Source organism: Crocuta crocuta, unplaced genomic scaffold (genome assembly GCF_008692635.1).
Source record: "Crocuta crocuta isolate KB4526 unplaced genomic scaffold, BGI_CrCroc_1.0 scaffold190, whole genome shotgun sequence".
Taxonomy (NCBI): Eukaryota; Metazoa; Chordata; class Mammalia; order Carnivora; family Hyaenidae; genus Crocuta; species Crocuta crocuta.
The window spans coordinates 49543-68349 of record NW_027527955.1 but is presented as its reverse complement, the minus strand read 5'-3'; the positions used below and the strand labels follow the sequence as shown (position 1 = coordinate 68349).

General features: G+C 40.3%; 2 long non-coding RNA genes across 3 annotated transcripts in view; one reads left to right on the top strand and one right to left on the bottom strand.

Moving 5' to 3' along the window:
• The window catches only part of LOC144222038 (uncharacterized), a 70889-nt gene extending 63673 nt beyond the window's left edge, over positions 1-7216 (bottom strand). For both annotated transcript variants that reach the window (XR_013332265.1, XR_013332264.1), the window contains exon 1: positions 7141-7216. This is a non-coding gene — a long non-coding RNA (uncharacterized LOC144222038). The remainder of the gene's footprint in view (positions 1-7140) is intronic.
• The window catches only part of LOC144222037 (uncharacterized), a 44502-nt gene extending 33938 nt beyond the window's left edge, over positions 1-10564 (top strand). Inside the window, exons 2-4 of the long non-coding RNA XR_013332263.1 lie at positions 2158-2291; positions 9252-9396; positions 10037-10564. This is a non-coding gene — a long non-coding RNA (uncharacterized LOC144222037). The remainder of the gene's footprint in view (positions 1-2157; positions 2292-9251; positions 9397-10036) is intronic.
• Positions 10565-18807: the final 8243 nt, after the last annotated feature.

Here is an 18807-nt window from a genome sequence, read left to right as displayed (position 1 = left end):
TGATAAATGGGGAAAAGTATTGCACCTTTTGAAATAATCCAATAGGGCTTCATAACCAAGGAGTCCATATTAATCTAAAGAAGTTAAGAAATGCAAAGGGGAGAAGAGAAAGCTCTTCCTTAAAATCAAATGCCACTTGACATGTGGAGAAGGAATGGGGAAAATAATCACTACTTGACAGTCAGACCTTCACAACAGCAGCTGATGCCAGCAGGAGTTGTCAATGGATGTGAGGTTTGGTGGATGGAGGTTGGAGGGATAGGATAATTTCAGCACATTTTTTCACAAAAGATGGATGAAATACAAAGGAGGAAATGGCAGCTTTATGTGAGGAAGCCTGGCAGACACTAACTTGCTCAGATGATCACTGTCAACGTCTTAGTGGGACCAGTGAACATTGTGTGGCGCCTGACATGATGCACTGTGAAGAGTCCGGCATCATCTCTGTGCTATTTCTGCCAAGGATTTGTGGCTCACATCTGGTCAGTAGGAAACATAAGACCGACCCCTATTGGTGATCATTCCACAGGCTACCTGTATTCTTTAAGTTTTGCAGACATCAGGACAAGACTGAGGAACTGTTCCAGTTGAAGGAAATTAATGTGATAGGATCACTAAATATAACACTGGTCCTAGGTAGGATGCTGGATCAGAAAGGAAAATAAAGACTTTTGGTGGGACAGTTGCTGAAATTTAAAATGGGGTTTCTGGATGGGATGGTAATGTTGTACCAGTGTTGATTTCCTGACTTTCAGAGGTTCGCATAGTGGCAATATAGGAGAATGTTCTTGTTTAGGAAAAGTATATCCCAGAATATTTAGTGGTAAGGGGAAATCTGGGTTTGAGGGATGAGGAAGTTCTTTGTTTTGTTCTTGCAATTTTTTGGTACATTTGAAACCTTATTAAAAACAAAAGGCTAGAAGAAAAGCAAATTGGTGAGAGTAGTTACCCTCTGAATAACCAGATGATTCCTTTTTTTAAAATGTTTTGTTAAATTTTGCTATACTTTCCAGGTATTCCATAGTGAACAGAATTTTGTAGTTGAGGAACATCAGTATTAATAAAGTGCATAAGGTCTACCACTTGATTTCTTACTTGCATATATACACTGGGCTAAGACAGTGAACATTTCTAGACCATACAGGTCTAGAAGTTCCAACTTCTGTCAACGATTTTTACTGGTTCTTGAATTTCCTATAAATGGAACCACACAATTATGTTCTCTTTTGTGTCTGGAGTCTTTTGCTCAATATACCTGTGAGAATCATTCATGTTATGTCTACCAGTAATTTACTTCTTTGAGGTGCTGTGAAGTATTCCATTGTATGAATATATTACAGTTTCTCACCTCTCTTCTTGGTGAGAATTGTTTGAACAGTTTGGAGCTATTATAATAGAACATATACAAACTCTCTCAAACATTTCATTCCGTGGAACCATGCACTTAGGAAAGGAATTGCTTAGATATAGTGTAGACCAGTTGTCAACAAACTTTTTCTGTAAAGTACCAGCTAATACTTAAGGCTTTCCAAGCCAAACGTTCTATCATAACTAGTCAATCTGCCATAGACATTACCCATTTTCCAAGCCTTCTTAGAAACTCAGTTTCTAAGACTGGACACAATTTTGATTATCTGTTTGTGGCAGTCAGTTTTGATCATGGGGCACAAGCGTGAGAAAAAGGGCAACATATTAAGGATGAGCAGCCAAAAAATATGTAAAGAAAATAAGTGTCTGATGGCAGTTTTGAACAGCTAAATGAAAGCCAGAACCTACCTACTTCAAAAATTACTTATATGGGAGGAAAAACCAATCCCTATTTAGATTCTGTGAGTTTAATTTTTTGTTACTTGTAACTCAATGCATGGCTAACAGATAGTTTAATTCAGCTTCAGTTATTCAATAAACTAACAGATTTGTTGAATCTTTATCGTATACATTCTGGTCCTGTTATGCTTTTGTTTCACAAAATATTAAAAGGAGTTCGCAACATGATTCCTACTTGAAGAACTATATGCTATCTTTCAAAGTAAACAGATAGATACATCAGGAAATACTTTAAAAGGAACACATGATATATAACCATCCCATTTCAAATAAATGATGTGATAATGACCAACTGATATTTCCAAATATAATTATTTTCTCTATTCCCAGTAGGAAAATAAATATTCCTTGCCTGGATATTGAAAGGTAGAGGACTGCTTCAGTCTAAGGATTGAGGTTGATGGCATTCACAAGTGACAGGCAGCTGCTTTCATGGAGAGATTTAAGAGTTCATAAAGGCCTGTGTAAGTAAGCAAAGTTAAATTCCTTAACCTGCATGCTCTAAAAAAGCCCATTGTTGAAATTATTCTTTGGAATTAGGGAATTACCCAGAGTGGTCCTGATTCAAGTATCTTAGCCAGAATGTGAAACATTTATAATTGTCATTGTAGGTTTGTGTACCAGGGTGCTAGCTGAAAGTAAGTCTCTGAAGGATTAAGGTAACAAAGAGGTAGAATTTGAAAAGAGGTTTGCAAAGAGAAGTGTGGAAGGTAGTTTGGTAAGGGCTTCCCTGGGAAGCCAAGAGTATTTGTCTCCACTGGCTGCCATAACCAAATACCATGGACTGGGTGGCTAAAGTGACAGAGATTTATTCGCTCACAGTTGTGGAGGCTGGAAGTCCATGATCAGGGTACCAGCAAATTGAGTTTCTACTGAGACCTCTCTTCCTGGCTTGTAGTTGACCACCTTGTCACTCTGTCTTCACTTGGTCTTTCCTCAGTGCCTGTGCATTGGGAGAGACTGAGAGCAGGCTCTCTTCTTATAAGGACACTAATCCTCTTGGATCAGGACCTCACCCTTATGACCTCATTTAACCTTAATTACTTCCTTAGTGGCCCCATCTTCAAAAACAGCCATGCTGGCTGTTAGAGCTTCAACATGTGAATATTGGGCCAGGCACAAACATTCAGTCCATGATACCAAGGAACTGAATGAGATATTGAATGTTTAAGGGAAAGAGCGAGAGAAAACCATACAGAAGCCATCTGGCATGAAGGCATGCTTGCTGGCTTGGGGCCAAGGGTTCCATTCCAGGCCTTACCAACAACTTGCGGTGTCCTGAGTTGTGGTTCAACCATTTTGCATATATTCAGTTAAAATAAAAAGAGCAAATGAGAGATCTCTACAGTCAAACATATAACTAGGTAAATGTGGAAAGAGGCAGTATAGCTCTTAGATTAGGGAAGCAGATCCATGCCACTAGTCCTATGTCTCAGGACACAGTACTCTGGAGTGCTTTCCTTGAAAAAAATACCCCTTTGAAGCCTGGCACTTGTTGAGGCTAGCCATGCTGTCTGCACCTGGTATGCAGATTAGGACCTTATGTGGGGTCCTGGCCCTCATTTTCTTTCCCAGGAGCTATTTCCAGCCCTCTACCCCACATGCTGGGTAAACCAGAAGCCCTATGGAGCTCTGGAGCTCATACTTAGAGTCAGCCTAGAGCCTGAGAGAGGCTCCATGTCCCAGGAAGGCAGTTTGAAGAGCAGTGTGTTACTACCACTGGCCACGACAGCAATTCTTTCACAGGATCACATGAAATTGGGCCACCAGAATAGTGCTGAGACACTGAATTTGTGGCAACTCTCATTCACATAGGACATAAGACAAAGAATCTCTACATGCACTGACTGGAAGATAAACTAGTACTTCTTCTCTACCTAACATTTTAAGTCTTTATCAATAAATCACTATAACTCACATGGGTCCATGGATTTTGTAATTTGTCATTTCTTTTTTTTTTTTTAAATTTTTAATGTTTTATTTATTTCTAGGAGGGAGAGAGAGAGATGGAGAGCATGAGCAGGGGAGGGTCAGAGAGAGAGGGAGACACAGACTCTGAAGCAGGCTCCAGGCTCTGAGCTGGCAGTCAGCACAGAGCCCGACGCGGGGCTCGAACCCACGAACCGCGAGATCATGACCTAAGCGAAAGTCGGACGCTTAACCGACTAAGCCACCCAGGCGCCCCTGTAATTTGTCATTTCTAATTAAACTGCTTATACAGACAGGCAACCTACAAAAGAATTTTTCCATAGCCCATGTGCCCTGGGGGTAGCCCTAGAAAGAGGCATATCTACTTTACGTTTTGTCTGAAACGATATCTGGTTAAGAGATTCGAGGAGTCAAAGTACATAAGAATTAATAGTGAGAAGGTTTCCAGAAGGGGACATCCTGGCAGCTAGAATATTACTCAATCTTAGGAAAAAAGGAGAGTAATTTAGAACCTTTCTATATCTTTGTTTCTTTTAGATAATACTAAGGGCAATACATGAAATTGAATCTCAAGGCTTAACATTGATTAGTGAGTGTCGAGTTCTTCAGCACTGATCACCTGTCAGATGTTTTGGTACTTAACTCATTCATTGCTCTTTAGATAGTCCCCTAACCTTTATCTGGATGGTTCAATTGTAGAGTAGGTTGCTAAGGTCTGTTTTTTCTCTGTCTCCTCTTATAAGACAGATGCAACTGAAAAAGCAGCCAGACAGTTCTTAGTGAGTCATCTGTAGGCCCTGACTGGATTGGTGCAATCAGTATTTCTGGTGCCCAAAAGCCTTTAGATACAGTGCCAGTTATCAGTTGATTACCTTTCAGCTCCTAGCTACCCTTTGTTACCTGCTCTGCCATATTGGAGCTGGACCATGGAAACATTTCTCCTTTGTAGCAAGCATGATGTTAAGCTTTGTCAGTAAGTTACTGTGGAGAGACTATGCAGAAGGAACGGGCTTCTCTTCTTGGTGCCAGTGTGTTCATCTCATTAAACAACTGCATGCTCGTGATCTTTTCTGCTACACTCAGTGGGCCAGCAACCTGTGGCACCTTCCAGTGGGCATCTTCCCCCACCACCTAGCTCAGAGAGCTAGGCAGCAGAATGCCTCTGGTGGGACACCTTCCTACTACGCTGCCCCTAGCTCATTCTCCTTTGTACCTTTAGAGTTCACTTTCAGAAAACTGCTAGAAAATGCTCATTTTCTAATGCGAAACTTACAGCATTCATTGTGAACATTTTCATTCTGCAGAAGGTTTGAGTGAAAAACGGAAATGAGCCTTAGGAAACACATTTCTAAACATGCTTGCACCATTTTTATTCCCCAGAGGAAGAAAGGCTGGGATAAATGAAGGTAGGGTGGCACATGTTGCTAAGGCAGAGCCTGACAATTGAATATTAATCTGTCTCTTCAGATACCTAAAGATTCGGGCCTATATCTAGATGCCAAGATCAGTTAGGAACACTTTCTATGTGTTTTAAAGATGACAAAAATACAGGCAGAGAAGGACAAATATCATATGTTTGCACGTATAGGAGGATTAGGAGGAACTTGACGGAGGAACAAGGGGGAGAAGAAGGGCGGAAATGGTGGGGGAAAGGGAGAGAGGCAAACCATAAGAGACTCTTGAATGCTGACAAAAACTGAGGACTGATGGATGTAGGGGGAGGGGGGGATGGGCATGGAGGAGGACCCTTGTGGGGATGAGCACTGAGTGTTATGTGGAAACTAATTTGACAATAAACTATTAAAAAAAAAAAAAGAAAAGAAAAAAGAAGGAATGAAGATCCAAGAATGGTAAACATTCTAGTAAATATAAATAAATAATATCTGTACAAAAAAAAAGATGACAAAAATAACCATTTAATTCTCATCACCACCATGTGAGGAAAGTCCCAACTATTAGCCTTGTCCTAAATGAGGTTAAATAACTTGGCTGGGGTCTAGAAGTGGCAGAGCTTAGATTTCAACCAGGACATTCTGGTTCCAGAGCATACACTCTTAACCACTGTGTTAACTAAAGTAACGTACTTGGTGGTCAATCTTAGAGTGTCTTTGGAGGGAATTCCTCAAGACAGCCCTTAAAAAAACACTATAACAGGGGTGCCTGGGTGGCTCAGTTGGTTTGGCGTCCAACTTTGGCTCAGGTCATGATCCTGTGATTTGTGGGTTCGAGCCCCGCATCGGGCTCTGTGGTGACAGCTAGCTCAGAGCCTGGAGCCTGCTTCAGATTCTGTGTCTCCCTCTCTCTCTGACCCTTCCCTGCTCACGCTGCCTCTCTCTCTCTCTCAGAAATAAATAAAACATTAAAAAATTTAAAAAACCCACTATAACAGCTTAACTACTCTGTTTTTCATTACACTGTACCCCAAACCTGTTTGAACCCACTTTCTTCACTTGACATCCAAACACTGAAAGTTTCTAGAGATGTCACAAAGCCAGACTGTCTTACAGAATTTGAACTCATGATCATTCATCTCCAAGGGCCTGAGCCATCCCTGCTGATTCTACTGTTTCCCTGATCACAGTCTCATGTTCCCACACTCTGAGGCATTCCAACTTTCTCTCAAACTCTCCCACCTTCTTCCTGACAGTCTGCTTCCTCCCTACCTTGCCTGAAAAGTAGAAGTCATCAGATAAAAACCTCATCCTCCCACAATGGAATCCACAAGCCCTCCTGCATTTGCGGACACCTTTTCTTCCTATTGCAGTGGGAGAAAGACCTAAAAATGGTGGGTGCTTCCACTGTACTCGGGTCATTTCCACTTTGCTATGTCAGGAGTTCATTCTTTCCGCTTCCTTCTCTTTCCTGTGCTCCTGTAACAATGCTCTCTTTCTACTTAATTGATCCCATCAGTATATTCATATGTTCTAGTAGTTCCCATCTTTATAAGGAGGCTATTTTTTGACGCTGCAGCCCATTCCAGTTATCCTCTTCTTGCTCTGTTCTTTTTTTTTTTTTAAGGTTATTTATTTATTTTGAGAGAGAGTGCATGAGGTGGGGAGGGGCAGGGAGAGAATCCTAAGCAGGCTCCCCACAGTCAGTGCTAAGTCTAACACAGGGCTCAAACTCACGAACTGTGAGATCATGACCAGAGCTGAAGTTAAGAGTCAGATAGATGCTTAACCCACTGAGCCATGCAAGCGCCCCTAATTGCTCTGTTCTCATTCACAGCAAACCTTCTGGATCAGGTTGTATTCATTCTGTCACTTGACGTGCTCACCATCTATGGTTGGCTTTTGTCCCCCAGTCTTCAAATGAAAATGAACTAGTCAAGTCCCCTGTATCTTCTACATTTTCAAATCCAGAGGCTTATTCTCAGAAACTTACCTTGTGCATTAATTTGGTAGCCTTTGACATTGGCTACCGCCGGAGGCGCTGGCTCTGGCAGGTCCAGGGGTCCCTGAAGGATGGCGAGAGAGAGAGTGAGAGAGCCCCGAGATTCTTTCTGATCACCAGGCAGGGATCTCTGTCCTGTCGGTTTTGGTGTCTTTATTTAAAGGTTCAGCAACAAGATGAAGTCAGAGAAAGGAATTTCTTACAATGGGAGGCCTTTTGTGATATCAGTTGCAGAATTATTCTGATCAAGGAAATAACAGAATGTTCTTAGTGAAAAATAGGATAACATATAGGTCAAATTGTATATAGATGAGCTAGGAGTATTTTGTCTGGCTCTCAAGAGGATGAATGTTCCTGAATTGGTTTGTTTGTGGAGACTATCATGGGGGCCTTGAAGGGGTCAGTCTTTTGCCCCTGGGTTATGTTTTAGTTACTCTTATCTATCCTCATCCCAGCTGCCAGTTTGTGGAATGTAGGCCTTGAGGAAGGGACTGTTATGTTTCACCAATTAGCAAACATATATGTAGTAACTATGTTTTGCTCTTAACCCCAAAATAGGCCCTTAGTCTCAGGCCAGGCTCAGTTGTAATTCTTGTGTTCTTAACCCCCTAAGTCTCGGAACTGCAAGGCCCATAGGAAGAGCCTTTGACAATCGCCCATAGAGCTTTCATCTAAAATCTCTTTTGTAAAGGCAGGAATATGCTTTTCCTTATGAGGTATCTGTATTCAGAATATGGGTCTGATATGGAATATTGTGAGGCCTGGTCAATACCAGCAGGCTTATTGCAGTAGTAGCAGAAGGAGATACCAGTTTTCATTTCTCATGGCAGGAGTTGCAAACATTGCCATTTCCTTGCTGTGACTGCCATCCAGAGAGGCTGGTGCGGCTCCTGGCAGGCTACTTTTTCAAACACTTTTCCTATCTTAGTTTCCCTGATAGCATATTTTCTTGGTTTTCCTTCATATCAGCCAGGCTGGCTACATAGACCATGGTTTGGGAAACATTTTCTAGGTTCCAAATAGTAAAAATTTTAGGCTTTGAAGGCCACATAGGATTCTGTCCCATGTTCTTTTCTGTTTGTTTGGGCTTTTTGTTTTTTTTAACAACACTTAAAAATGTAAAAGAATCATTCTTAGTTCATGGGCAACACAAAAACAGACAACAGGCTAGATTTGGCCTATGGGCTGTAGTTTGCCAATACCTGACTTTAACAACAAAGGTTTAATTCTTATGTTCTGTTTTAATCATCTGCTGGGGGTTCTCATTTAATGACTCCAGACTCAGGCTAGTTGAACAACAACAAGGGCTCTGGAATGTTCCACATCAGTAATGGTAGCTCACAACTCATTGGCTGGAAGTAGTCACATGGCCTACCCAATCATAAGAGAGCTCTGAAATTTAGCCCCACTGGTGAGCATCACTAATCAGAATCACATTTTTGAAAGGAATTTCTCCACAGGTCTCTCCTGTTTTTGCTTGTCCTACAAGTAGAGGTAGAGACAGCTTGTTGTACAAGTAAAGACAGCTTTTATTCCAGACCACCTTTACAAGGATGTCTGTTTAGCAAAAAGCTGTGAAGGATAAAAGTTGTGCCTCATTCTGAAGCATATTTTGTTTACTGTTCAATATGATAATGTGTTTTTGAGGCAATGGATAGGCCCATTTGCTTGGAACCCATTAAAAAGGTTGGAGTTCCCAAAGCTCTGAGTCCTTCCCCTGTGATACAAGTCCATTATGTGTGCAACATCTGCATATCACCCCCATTGGATTTGGGGGCAGGAGGAACTGAGCAAACATGAGGTTCCTCTGGCTTTCTGTGTCATTAGAAATAAAGTGCTTTGTCCCTGACCCAACATCTTGTGTCTTCCGTCAGCACCCATCAGAAACCATAGCAGGCTAAATCAGAAGACAAACAAGTTCCCCATTCTCTTGGGCCTTATGGAGGAGTGGGGTCACTTTTATTCTTGTCACATCATCATAAAGGTGTTTCCTGAACTTCCCTATAAGTTATTCTCTACCACATCATCTTATTTCCTTCATAGATTATATAAAAATCTGAAACATAACTTTTGTCTTCAATTTCTTTTCCCCTTTCCCTTAGACGTAAGCTCTTTAAATGTTGACAACACAATCTTCAGTGCCAAGAACAGTGGTCTGGCATATATCTGGAGACTCAAAACAGCTACGATGAAGGAAGAGGGGATAGAAGAGAGGAAGAAAATGTGGGTGTCCCCAATCCACAACAGGTCTGAGTACTCCTCTCCAGGTCCAGAGCTGAAATGTATTCAAAGAAGTTGGCCAAAGGGACATTTAAGCCTTCAGGAAAGGTTAACCAGTGGGAGCAAGTTCAGACTTAGGGATCTTTTTTCCATCAGAACAAGAACACTGGACCTATTTCCATGCCAATCCGTATTCCTGAATGGAGCTAAAAGCTTCTCCCTTGAGTGAACAGGTGTAGGTGTAGACCTTGGTTGGCCCTGAGTAGGAGTGCTGGAACCCCCCAACCTCCACTGCAAAGCCAACACTGACAGTACAAGGAAAAGGCCCAAGTATCAGCTTTATGTCAGTGATGTGGTAGGAAGGATATTTTGAATTTGCATCTCTCCCTTAACATGAATTTTGTAAGGTTCCCTCATGATACACTTTCTGTGGATTGGATCCCCATTGTAGTGACTCTTAACAATTTTTAGATTCAAAAACCATGTACCTACCTTTCCTTGCCCTAAAAAAATTAAGAGGGGAGACCAAAAAGGCCATTCTTGTAAAAATATGTTTTTTTCTAATTACCATCATCTAGTTCCAAAATCAGTGTCTCTTGCTTTTTTTTCTCTTCTGCTCTCTTAGTGTTCTTCCCATTCTTTTCTCCCTTTGTTTTTCACATTACAGGCTTTCTTTGGGATTTCACCTGAACTTCACAGCATTACGGTGACTATTGACATTTTCAATATCTCTTTTCTTAGCTGAATTTTAGATACTATAAACCGGCTTAAAGAGAATGGCAGCAATTTTTACTTATTTAAATTGCAGCAATGGTTCAAAATGCCTTGAATTTCTAGAGTAAGGTAAAGTATTGTTTCATTAATTTACCACTTAATACAGACAGAGGAGTTTCTTGGCTTTTGAATCAACATGATAAATCGAAGACTCAATTCCTTTTTTGAAATGAACGAAGCAAATATTTACTTCAGTAATGAAGGACAAATGTGAGTTACACACTTCTGATGCCTTGGAATTGCTTTCTGTTTGGCTAAAACAGCTAATCTCAAAAAGGTACTCCTATAGAATAGTTTCCCAATGAGATGGGCTAATGTATCCTGGTGCTCAAATTTTAACAATAGTATTTTTCCAGTTACCTGTGGGTGAGGGGAGAAGTACTGAACTGAACTCTTCTTGATCTTAAGATTTTTCTCCCATNAAAAAAAAAAAAAAAGATTTTTCTCCCATAAATAGTGTTCTTGCATGTGAAGCTGTTGCTGCTTATCTGTTAACAAAAGTCAGCAGATGACTAAATTTAATGAGTCCATATCAAACAAATACTTACAGAAAATTCAGAATCTGGTTATCTTGCTAAATCTTTCGCATCTTTTTTTTTTCTTCCAAATACATCATTTCACATATCTGAAATGGTTCCTGGCTACACGAGGAAATAAACTCAATATTTGTGGAGCTCTAAAATGAATTCTTTGATTTTTAGTTGTTCTACTCTCTAAACAAAGTTGTCACTTTCTGTCCCAGACCATGGCACAGATCATTTCTCCTCATACTTGCAGAGTTATGAAGTGTTTAAAATTCAGTCTTAGAGAACCCTCCTGCTAGTCTACATTCTTCAAAATTCACTGGGGTTCAGCCCAAGGGAGACTCCTAAGTGAGCTCTAAAGAAGGCCATATTCTATAACAAGATTGCACCTTCCACTGTCCCTTCCACGGACTTTCACATCTGGTTTTGCCACTAACACTCCAGAGTCAGGATGTTTATTTCTTTCTGTATATGCTGATTTGGGGGTGGAGGGTAGGGAATGGTTATTTTAGGAAAATCTGGCTTAGTTAAATGCCAATGAGTGAGTACTAGGGAACTTTCTTTGTTGATGGTTATGCTGACTATGGACTCTCATATTACCATTATTCTTACAAGTTTCTCTCTCTCTCTCTCTCTCTCTGTGTGTGTGTGTGTGTGTGTGTGTGTGTGTGTTGACTGAATGACCTATCATTCAGCCTCAGGTCAACAAAATGATTTAAACTACTATCTCTGCAGACCCATTTAAGATGAAAACACATAAATCAAATGCTATGAATATAATAAAAATCATTCATCACACTGTTAGTCTGCAGTAATGAGGCTGGATGCTGAGTCTGGGTTAAGGGAAATAGAGCCATCTTATAACCTATGCGACATATGGCAGCAAGTGTGCCTGAGTGTTTGTGGTATAGATCATCTTGCAGGAGACGTCATGCCTCCACTGAGAGAAGACACTTGATATTTATGACCAATCTGTCAACTCAGGGTTTACTTTGGGTTTTATATTCCCAGTTCTCCCAATCTTGCTGGCCGGAATAAAGGGAAGCATAACTGGTTTCCACGGAGACATTATCACTCTTCGCATGTTGTAGTGCAGCTGTATACGTTAATTCTACTTGTTTTCATGTTTAAATGTATCCATAAATTGTTCAGATTATCTTTTCCCAGGTGTATTTCATGTCCAGACTGTTGTTACTTTTTCCAAATACATAGTTGCTTTTTTTTAAAATATTTTTTTATTTTTGAGAGAGACAGATACTGAGCACAAGTAGGGGAGGGGCAGGGAGAGAGGGAGACAAAGAATCCAAAGCAGGCTTCAGGCTCCGAGCTGTCAGCACAGAGACAGACATGGGACTCGAACTCACAAATTGTGAGATCATGACCTGAGCCAAAGTCAGACACTTAACTGACTGAACCACCCAAGTGTCCCCCTAGTTGCTTTTAATGTTACAAAAGGAAAGGAGGTAACTTGCCTGTACTGAAATAGATAACCAAGAGAATATAGCCCAGCACTACATGAAAAATAAGTACCAGTAAATGTACTGACTGCAATCCAACTACTCTTACTTATGCAACCAAAATTGTATGCTACATAACGAATGAAAGATGAAGAGTTCATTTGGTTTTCTGGTTATTTTCTACAGACTGAATATTATGTTTGATACTAAATAGCCGCCAGGTTTTTGCCACCTAACAAGACAATGGTGATAGAGAATGTGAAAATAAAGTGTGTTTCAAGCAGTGACTACCCCAGGAGTTCTGAAATACAGTGAATCTTAACCTTGACAGTGGTGCCTAGCCTGAGACGTGTGCTAATCAGGACAAGCCAGATGTCCTCAGAGGCACCCAGTTCCCAGGACACCCCTGTTCCTCTGCCTACCATGCCAACTTAGTGTTTTTTGAGATGCTTTCCTGGCCCGTGGCTCCTTCCTCTGTACTCTCTGAGTGCTTTAACCCACAATCATGGCTTCTGTGGATAGTGGGCAGGTTTGTGTTTTTGCCCCAGACATCCCTGCAGACCTGCACACCCATGTTCCTAATGGCCCTGTGGCCTTCCAGAGACCCTTTAGGTACTTTGGATGCAGTAGGACCTAATCTAAACTCTTTTATCTTCCTCCTCCCTAAATCAGCTTACCTTCCTTTCTCCTTCACCTCTGGGAATGGCTCCACCACACACCCAATGCCCAAGCCAGCCTTTTTCCTCGCCTCCTATTTCTACCCTTCTGGCTCAGGCCCTCGTCACCTCTTACTTGGTCTAGTGCGATGGCACCCTTACTATCACCGGTCTCTCTTCTATACCACATAACCAATCCCTCAAAATCTTTCTCTGGTATGCAGACTGTTGTCACGTTTTCCCCTGATAAAAATTCTTCAAGGGCGGCTGGGTGGCTCACTTAAGCATCTGACTTCGGCTCAGATCATGATCTCACAGCTCCTGAGTTCAAGTCCCATGTCGGGCTCTATGCAGAGAGCTCACTCTGGAGCCTGCCTCAGATTCTGTGTCTCCCTTTCTGCTCCTCCCCCACTCATGCTCTGTCTCTCAAAAATAAACATTAAAAACAATTTAACAATTCTTCAAGATCTTACCATCACCTAGGACAAAACCTAATTCCTATGTACAATCCACCAGATTCTTCATAAATCTGAACCTAAGTTCTCAAATCACCATCTTCTTAATTGCACTGCTTTTTAAGTTGTTTGTTCCTTCACCTTTTATGAAAACACACATATATAGTTTTAAAAAATAACACGGAAGGTCTATAACTAAAAGCAAATGTTCCTTCCCAGGTTCTGTCCTCCCCTGTCCAGATCCCTAGGGCAACCACTTTTCAGCACTTTGTTCTAATTCTTCTGGTGTTCATCAGTGTATGGTTGGAAAATAGACTTTTACAGGGCACATGGGTGACTCAATTGGTTAAACATCCAACTTCTGCTCAGGTCATGATCTCACAGCTCATGTGTTCAAGCCCTGCGTAGGGCTCTGTGCTGACAGCTTGGAGCCTGGAGCCTGTGTCTGATTCTGTGTCTCTGTCTCGCTCTGTCCCTGCCCTGCTCATTCTCTGTCTCTGTCTCTCTCTTGTCTCTCTCTCTCAAAAAGAAACAAACATTTAAAAAAATTTTTAAAAAGAAAGAAAATACACTTTTACTCTCATTTTTTACTTAGCAGCTTTAGGGATCCCATTACCCTCATTCCCCATCTCCTCTTAACACATTTATATCACCTACGTATCTTTACTTTTTCAAACTTCAAGTAATACAGTTAAATTTCTTATAGCATCAATGCCAGATATTGCCTTTCCACCCTACAGATTATAATGTAATGATAATAGCCTTCCTCGCCTTTCCTTCACCTCTTCTTCCCACTCCACGCCCCTTCCTAAATTTTGTCACCTGTACTTTTACTTTCACACTTTGTAGGTGCTGTTCTGTAACAGTTTTTCTGTTCTTTTTCTGTAGGTGGATTTTTCAAGCTTTAAACACCAATGACATAGTGACATTACCAGGCCCATGTAAATACTGTTCAATGCAGATCTCATGTGTTTTTATGATGTGTCTTTCCTTTACAGCTTTTACCTTCTGGACTATTAATTGCCTTCCTAGAACTTCCTCCCCTGATTATACTCTCAAGTTCATCCAGCATCTCAGCAGTACTATGTGGTCTATGTGTTCTCTTTTCCTCCACAAGATCTCCCTCCTGGGCTGTCCTTCTGATGCCATCTGGACTGATTGTCCTCTAGGCCTGCTGCATTCTGTCCCTCTGGGACTGTTCAACAGAGTAGGAGCCATTGTTTTCTGGATCCCTTCCTTTGTTTACTCATTTGGCTGGAACGTGAGTGACTTCCTAAGAGGCAGTGCATAGTGCATGAGAAATAAACTTTCTGCATCTTGGCATATTTAATAATATATTTCCTGGTTCATCACACTTGACTGATAGTGTGGCTTATATACCACTCCAAGTGGTAAATCACTTTCTGTCAGAACATTGAAGGCATTGATCCTTGGGGGTTCAGACATCTAGAATTGCCTAATACCTATCTTATTCTCCCTTTCATGTAAGAGTCCTATGGTTTCCTTCATGGATCTTTTAGATTGTCCTTTTATCCTTAGTTCTATTAAATTTCACTTTATTATGCATTAATGTGGGAGGTTTTTATGTTTTGCTTTGTTGCTGATTTGAGAACTAAGGTTCAGATTTATGAAGAATTTGGTTGACTGTAAATAGAAGTTAGATTTTGTCGTAGGTGATGGGTAAGAGCTTGAAGAATTTNGAAAGTCCGACGCTTAACCGACTAAGCCACCCAGGCGCCCCAGAATAGAACCTTTTAATTAAAAGATTGGAGAAAATTATTTCTTTGATAATTTCTGCTCTCCAATTTCTATATTATGGATACCCCATTCATTGGATGCTGTACTTAATGATTTCATTTATATGAAATTCTAGAAAAAGCAAAGCTATCATGACAAAAAACATATCAGTGGCCACTCAGGGCCCCCAGTAAGTGAATGGGATTGACAATGAGGGGATATGAGGGAATATTTTGAGAGATGAAAATGTTTTATAAAATGATGATGTATTTATTTGTCAAAGTTCTTCTAGTGGTACACTTAATATTGGAAAATTTTGTGCCTCAAGGTAACTTGAGAGTCAAAACAGAGTAAGAAGTATAATGATACCTACAGCATGATACAACACATTCATAAATTGACTACCATTCATCCATAAATAGAAAAGAAGTACTGGCCCAAACTACAATGTGGGTGAGCCTTGTTTTCAATTATGCAAAGTGAAATAAGCCAGACACAAAAAGCCATGTATCATATAATTCAATTTATATGAAATATTCAGAATAGGCAAATTCAAAGACAGAAAGATTTGCCCTTTCCATGGCCTAGAGGAGAGGGAATCAGAGTGACTGATTAATGGATATAGGGTTTCTGGTAAGATGATGAAAATGTTCTAGAATTAGGTAGCAATGGTTGCACAAACACCTGAATGCACTAAATGCTACTGGATTGCATATAACATAACATGGTTAAAATGGTAAATTTTGTGGTATCTGTATTTTCAATAATAAAAAAGTACATGTATATTGTTTTCCCACTTGCAGCATTGATGGGATAACTTAGACCAAACTTTCCTTTTTTGAAAATTTTATTTAAATCCAAGTTAGTTAACATATAGTGTAATAATGGTTTCAGGAGTAGAATTTAGTGATTCTTCTTACATACATGTAACATCCAGTGCTCATCCCAACAAGTGCCCTCCTTAATGCCCATCACCCATTTAGCCCACCTCCCCACCCAACACCGCTCCAGCAACCCTCAGTTTCTCTGTGTTTAAGTCTCTTATTGTTTGCCTCCCCCTCTGTTTTAAATCTTATTTTTCCTTCCCTTCCTCTATGCTCATCTGTTTTGTTTCTTAAATTCCACATATGAGTGAAATCATATATTTGTCTGTCTCTGACTAACTCATTTCACTTAGCATATAATATACTCCAGTTCCATCCACATTGTTGCAAATGGCAAGATGCCATTCTTTTTCAATACCAAATGGTATGCTATTGTGTGTGTGTGTGTATACCACTTCTTTATCTATTTGTCAGTCAATGGACATTTGGGCTCTTTCCATATTTTGGCTATTGTTGATAGTGCTGCTATAAACACTGGCATCCATGTGCCCTTTCAAATCAGCATTTTTGTATCCTTTGGATAAATACCTAGTAGTACAATTGCTGGGTCATAGGGTGGAACTGTCTTTTTAAGTTTTTAGAAAACTTCCATACTGTTTTCCAGGGTGGCTGGACCACTTTGCATTCCCACCAGCAGTGCAAAAGTGTTCCCTTTTCTCCTCATTCTCACCAACACCTGTTGTTTCCTGTGTTGTTAATTTTAGGTATTCTGACATGAGTGAGGTGGTATCTCATTGTAGTTTTGATTTGCATTTTCCTGATGATGAACAATGTTGAGCATCCTTTCATGGGTCTGTTAGCCATCTGGATGTCTTCTTTGGAAAAGGGTTTGTTCATGTCTTTTGCCCATTTCTTCAATGTGTTATTTGTTTTTTTGGTGTTGAGTTTGATAAGTTGTTTTTTTTTTATTCTCAACTTAGTTAACATGCAGTATAGTGTTGGCTTCTGGAGTAGAACCCAGTGATTCATCGCTTACATATAATATTCAGTGCTCTTCCCAACGAGAGCCCTCCTTAATGCCCATCACCCATTTAACCCTCTCCCCAACCTTCCACCCCCATCAATCTTCAGTTTGTCCTGTTTACCCAACACCATATGCTGGAGACTATATTTTTTTCCATTGGATATTCTTTCCTGATTTGTCAAAGATTAGTTGGCCATACATTTTTTTGTCCATTTATGGGTTGTCTATTCTGTTCCATTAATCCATGTGTCTGTTTTTGCACCAGTACCATACTGTCTTGATGATTACAGCTTTGTATTACAGCTTAAAGTCCAGAATTGTGATGTCTCCAGCTTTAGTTTTCTTTTCCAGGGTTGCTTTGGCTACTCAAGGTCCTTTCTGGCTCCATACAAATTTTAGAATTGTTTGTTCTAGGTCTATGAAGAATGGTAGTTTTATTTTGATAGGGATTGCATTGACTGTGTACATTGTTTTGGGTAGTAATGACATTTTAATAGCATTTGTTTTCCCGATCCATGAGCATGGAATATTTCTCTATTTCTTTTTGTCTTCTTCAGTTTCTATCATAAGCTTCCTATGGTTTTCAGTGTACAGATCTTTTACCTCTTTGGTTAGGTTTATTACTAGGTATTTTATGGGTCTTGGTGTAATTGTAAATAGGATTGACTCCTTGATTTCTCTTTCTGTTGCTTCATTATTGGTGTATAGAAATGCAACTGATTTCTGTATATTGATTTTATAATCTATGACTTTACTGAATTCATGTATCAGTTCTAGAAAGGTTGTCATTGTTGTTGGGTTTTTTTTGGTGGAACAGGTAAATTTCTTCTCTAGTAAACATACATAAAGGTTGCAGTGAACACCAACCCTAATGAATTATTAAATTAATTCTTAATGTGGGTAAATTTTTTAAGCTTGCACTGGAAAATGAACATGCAAAATGCTAATGGGGATGAAAGCACAATAAGTAAAATGTTGCTGAGGAGGGGGAGAAAGACCAAACTTTCCACTGAGATAAACTATAAAAACAGTATAAAATTTAGGGGACATGGGAGGAAGCTTTTGAATCTAGTTATCAAAAAGTGGCCAAGTCGGGCAGAACATGAGGGAGGTTATGATAGACTTTCAGATAGACCCGAGTGATCCTTGTCTCATGGTATTCATGACTCTGAGTAATCTTCTCCTCCTGGGTGCAAGTGTGACTTATGATTTGCCTCTAACCAATATATTGCAACGGCAATGGGCTGTCACTTCTGTGATTTCAATACACAGGACTATAACCTCCATCTTGCTAACTGACGCTACTGGGCTCTCAGCTAGCATACTTTGATGAAGAAACCATCCATGTTGGAATAGCCCATATGGTAAGGAACTGAGGACAGCCTATGGCCAAAGCTAGCCAGGGAAATGAAGCCCTCCGTCTAACAGCCTGCAAGGAACTGAAACCTGCCAGCAACCACTGAGTGAGCTTAGAAGTAGATTCATTCCTGATCTAGCCTGGAGATGACATCTCGGCTCTAGCTAGCACCTTAGTTACAGCCTCGTAAGAGAGCTGGAAGCAGAAGACTCAGCTAAGCTGTGTCTGGACTCCTGACCCCTAAGAACTGTGAAATAATAATTTGTTGTGGTTTAAGTCTCTAAGTTTATGATAGTTTGTTAAGATCAAGCTATTAAATAATTAATATAAAGAGCTAAGAGCACAGAATGAAGGACAGTATACTAGGTGTGCTGTACCATCTTTGTCCCCTTTCCCCTGAAGGAATTGTTTGTTTTTAGTGCAACAGATTGAGCAGAATACAGCTGCCTATAGACGTCTCCACTTGGTAGTCAAAAATGAATGTAGGCAGCCAGACTTGAAGTACCAAGATCCTAAAGGAAAGGAAACTACAGAAAAGTGAGTCCCACATTCTGCATCATTCTATACTGCACTTATCCTTAAAGAGTTTGCCACATCATAAACATCATAAACTGGTCAAGAGGCCAAGAA